Source organism: Arachis ipaensis, chromosome B03 (genome assembly GCF_000816755.2).
Source record: "Arachis ipaensis cultivar K30076 chromosome B03, Araip1.1, whole genome shotgun sequence".
Classification (NCBI taxonomy): domain Eukaryota; kingdom Viridiplantae; phylum Streptophyta; class Magnoliopsida; order Fabales; family Fabaceae; genus Arachis; species Arachis ipaensis.
The window spans coordinates 85,027,880-85,033,553 of record NC_029787.2 but is presented as its reverse complement, the minus strand read 5'-3'; positions in this window follow the sequence as shown (position 1 = coordinate 85,033,553).

The window sequence follows — 5,674 nt, the reverse complement described above, 5'->3', positions numbered from 1 at the left end:
CAACCGGTCTGTTGTGCTTTCCCAACACCTTGCTTCTACTGCTCCGGACAACTTGCGGCTCTATGCCCCGCCTTTCCACAATTGTAGCACAAACCCCATCTGGCCTTACATGGTACTCCCGGATGGTGACTCCCACACCTAGTACAAGCTTGATCATTCTGAGGCTGCTTTCCAAACCTTTTCCCTTAGGAGTAGTTGTTGTTGGGCCTCTTAAAGGAACCTTCCCTCTTGAAAGGCGGACCTCTAGGTGCAAAACTCTTCCCTCGGTTCTGTTGAAATGATCCTTTGTGACTTCCTTTCTCAGTGGCTGCCCTCTTCACACACTCTTCAGCAACCCTACACTTGTTCACCAACTCAGAAAAAGTCCTAATCTCCATTGGCCCCACCGAACCGAAAATATCACTCCGGAGTCCTCCTTCGTACTTAACACACTTCCATTCCTCATATTCCACCGGAGTCCCTTGACACATACGAGAGAATCTGAACAGCTCCTCAAACTTGTCAGTATACTCAGATACGGACATAGTACCCTGCTTCAGCTGCAACAATTCAAGCTCCTTGGCCGTCCTGGCAGAAGTCGGAAAGTACTTCTTATAGAACTCCTCTTGGAAGACATCCCAGGTGATATAAGCATCACCCTGCTGCAGGAGGCGTCGGATTCCTTGCCACCAATGCGACGCTTCCCTAGTGAGAAAATAGGTAGCGAACTCCACACGCTGCCCTTCAGGTACCACCTGCGCTTGCAGTGCTCGCTCCATGGCCTGAAACCATGTATCGGCCTCAGTCGGGCTAGTGGTTCCCTTGAACTTAGGTGGATTAACCTTCAAAAAGTTTGCCAGTGTCATCAGACCCTGAACTCCACCTCCGTCATTACCATGGTTGTTCATCTGTTGACCAAGAGCCTCAGCAGTGGCTTGCATAGCAGCAGCCATGTTCTCCAATGCAGTCATAAAGTTCACCGGGTCATTAGGGTTAATCTCCGGCGCACGAGCATTCGTATGACCGCTCCTACGACCTCTACCGCGTCCACATGGCGCCATCTGGTTCCTATACACACCAAACAATCGATATTAAGATGATCAGTCTCAATATCGGAAGTCTAGTGCTTCAAAGTCCCAAATGCATGCTCATGAACGTTTATGCCAATTATATCAAGTAGATATACTAACAGCACATAACACACATACAGAGAATGCACAGAAACATAGTCAGTCCGTCCCTCAGGCTCTACAGGAACGAACTGCTCTGATACCATAATGTAACACCCTACCATACAGAGTCTTATGCTTAAGTCATAATCCAGAGATGGCAAGGTATTACGACATCTAAAACAAAAATCTAGTATGTATAGTAGTGTGAATAAGGATTATAACTAGGAGCCTTTGTAGAAAAAGGGGTAAGCAAAAATCGCAACTCGAAAGCGCAACACTCCGATCGATAACGCAACAAGCAAAGGATAAGTTAACGCGAGATTATATATATACAAAAGAGTGTCAAAAACGGAAATATCAAAACTCAAATCCGGATGCGAAGATAACTGGTCCGAGCATAGCAATATATATATATATATATATACATATAATAAAATAAGAAAACCCCAAAGGAAACCCAAAGGGACACAAATACAGAACCCTATTCTCCAAAAATCTCCTATAAGAGGAGTCATCACAGTTTGTATTATTTAGTGGAGATAAAAGTATCTAAACAAAATATATAAACCAAGACGGAGTCCCGAGAACAAAGGATCTTCGCTAATCCAGAAGTCTCTAGCATGCCTCAGCGAGAAACCTCACGTCCTGCATCTGAAAACCACAAAATCCGCATGGGTGAGAACCAGAGGTCCCCAGCATGGTAACAGCTTCCACATATATAATACATAATAATAGAGGAAAGCCGAAGGCAATCCTAGAGCAAATATAGCAAACACAGTTAGATCAGACAAGAGATTTACAAATAGAAACAAATAATGCATTTAGACAATTAGCAAGTAATATGCAGTCAAATAGGCAATCTCAAACAATTCATATAGTATGCATATGATGAATGCCTATCCTTAGTGGCTGATGATATCATCTGTCGGTCATAGAGCCAACCCGACAAGTCCTGGTAGCTAACCATTGGACTGTCCCTCTGTCGCGCATCCCCAACTCGAGTTATACTCATCATAAACTTGATCATAATCATGATCCATATCCATCACCCTCACTGGTGAATATTTACGGGGGCGAGCTCATCCGGGCCTTTCACAGTGTCATAAGTGGTGAGATCGGAGGCTTAGAAGTATGAAATTTGGCTTTTAAAACTCAAAAATCAACTTTGGGATGAAAACAGAGCCACGTGTACGCGCACTCCACGCACACGCGTGGATGGCCACAAAATCTCATCGACGCGCAAGCGTCATACGCGCGGACGCGCGGGTTGAAAAATAGCCAAACGACGCGCGAGCGTCAACCACGCATACGTGTGGGTGCTCTTGCGCCCCAGGCACAAAACTGGTACAACTCTGGCACAACTCTCGGAAAAATAGCTAGGCATTTGGTGCAGCGCATCGACGCGCCCGTGCACACCACGCGCACGCGTGGATGGTGCTTTCTTGAAGAACGACGCGTACGCGCCAAGTACACCTACGCGCGGAGGGTCATTCTGCTAAAAAATTTTCTAAGTTAAAAGCTGCAGAATTTACAGATTCAACCCCCAATCTTCCGACGGACATAACTTTCTCATTTTAAATCGTTTTTCACCCGTTCTTCGAACGGCATGGACATCCCGGGTCCAGTTTCATTTCTAAATAGATTTGGCACAAATCAGAGATCTGTAGTTTAAGTTATGTTCCATCAAAGTATGCCCAAAAATAAAGTTTTCATACAAAACCATAAAGTGCCATTTTCAAAACAAGCCACTTTCAACTCTTTTCAAAATCAATCAAAACATGCCAATTTCATCCCTTTTCTTTGAAATCAATCAAAATGTACCAAAATCAACATCAAGCCATCCTCAACTCACACATTAACATTTTACCAAATTTTCCAAAATCACCATCCAACTTTTTTAACACTTCTCATTCAAATGGCTAAAGGACAAACACAATATCATGTCATACATCCTCCCTCATCCCAATTTCCAATAATACCATTTCCAATCAACCATCATTATACATAATCAACATCATACTCCCCATCAACATGGTACCACCCCCCAATTCAACCTTAATCATTCATTAAGCATATATCACAACATGCATTTTCTCATATATCACACAATCAAGGCATCAATATTCATAATCACATATATGATCACATCATATACCTCAACCATTTAACAACATCAATCATTCAATGCCTATCTTAGGGCCTCTAGCCTAAGTATTTCCTACCATATTACATATTAGATACGAGAAACCGAGACCATACCTTAGCCGATTTCCCAAGCTCAACCGGAGCACTTTCAAACCCCTTGTCCACAAGCTCTCAAGGTCTCAACACCTCCAAAAACAGATTTTATCACACAAAACCCTCTCCCAAGCTTTCCAAAATCACCAATCAAGCTCCAATATTCACATATACGTAACCTAAGCCACAATCATCATACCCATACACAACATCTCAATACCCAACATCATAGAACAATAAATTACACTAGGGTTGAGAATCTTACCACACCCAAGGTCCAAGGAGACAAGATTAACCTTCTCCTTCAAGAGAGTTGGGTCCTATAACATCAAAGAGCCCAAAATCTCAACATTTCATCCATGAAACTCGAAAACAAGGGCTGGATTTTCGAAGAACAAAACGTGGCTTACCTTAAGATTGATTGTATGGGTTTTGTAGGGCTCTCCGTGGTGAACGCGTGGCCGCAAACGGTGCGGCGATCGGAGCTCTAGATCAAAAGTTATGGTGATTTGAAGATCAACCAAAGGAGAGAACTTGAGAGAGTGTTCTTCCCTTCCTCTCCACCATTTCAGCGTGTGTTTGTGTGTTGTTAGGAGAGAGAGTGCTGAAAACTAGGGTTTTAGTTTAGTTTAGTTGGGCCAAGGGTCCACTTTGGGTCCGGTTGGCCCGATTTGGTCCGTTCAGTCCAATCTTGGTCCGATTTCTATAAAATTGGTACCGAAATTCTTGTCTCACTCTCCTCTATCACATTTAGCCATAAAAATAACATCTTTAACTTTCTAGAATAAATTCTCATTTATGGGTTAATTAGCCGTTAATTAACCGGGTAAGGAAAGCAAATTGAAAACGTGGCATGAATACATATGTATATATATAACATGCATGACACATGTGAACTTTCTTAATCACCATCATCATCTTTCTAATGAACCACCGAATCCAAAGAAGAAAGAAAAGAAGGATGGCCGAGAGAGAGAATGAGAAACCATGGAACGTTCGGTCTTTGGCATTCGATAAATTGAGATCGATAACTCCAAAAAAAAATTTAATCATTTAAAAGTGTTTGTATCTTTTTTTTTTTTGTTAGTATCACTTTTATTCGGTAGAAATTGATAGTGACATAGCTTTTCTTCTCTTTAAGTTTGGTCAATTAGAGTTCTAAGAGGTACAGGCAATTTCGGACGTTTTTTTTTTCAGCGACTCGGTCAGAAAGTTTTTTCGGAGCTTCTGTTGTTTTGATTTCGTACGGAGGTAGAATTTGGTAACTTTATAATAATTAAATGTGAATTTGATAAGTGAAAATGTTGATTTGGTTGATTATTGTTTGAGTTTGAATGAGTTAGTTTGGTTGAATTATTATTGTTGATTGTGATTTGTTGATTCGGCTATATATGAACGGTCAGCTAGGGTGTTTTGGTGAATTTTGGGCTGGAATATCGTTGAAAATAAAGTATAAATTTGGTGAGATTTGATGGTCAAGAGATTAAATTAAAAGTTATGAAGAATCGGTAATCGAAAAATTCGAGAACGGATTAAAATAAAAAGTAATATTTTGAAAGGAAAGGGCTAAGGGTTTCAGTTTTGATATAAGAAAAAGATTAGTAATTAAATTGTATTTTTCAAGAGGTAAAAATGGGTATTTTGTAAAAGACCAGGGTTATTTTTATAAATATAAAAATAAGTGGGATTCAAATATAATTTTATAAAATATCAAAGTTAAAAATAGGATATTAAAAAGTTCATGATTTAGAAAGTAATTAATAAAAGTTTAAAAATAAGGTTTTATAAACTAAGTTTTAAAAGAAGATTATAAATATTATTTTAAATACTTTTTTAAAATTATCTATTTATATTAAAATAAATTATTATTATAATTAGTATTTATCAAAGATATTATTTTGTAAGAATATCATAGTGTACAATATTAATGAGTAAGCAAGCAAGCAAAGTAATCCTAAAATCTTTAGAGAACACAGACTTAATTAAATAAAGAACTTTATAATTCTTTTCTATAAGACACTTAGGAAAAGGTGAGGGAACAATGTGAGGATGATTTATATTATGAACGATAAGAAAAAAAGAAGAAGAAAGAAAAGAAAAGGAAAGAAAAATATTAAAGAAAACTTCTGCCACAGAAGAGCAGAGAGAGAATGTTAAAAAATTCTAAAGAATCTCTACCATAGGAGAGTAGGGAGTAGGAATAAAAGAAACGAAAGAAAGAACGAGCTAAGATGATTATGTACCTGCTGAAAACGAGCAGAGATATGGTGGTGAGTCCACCGAGA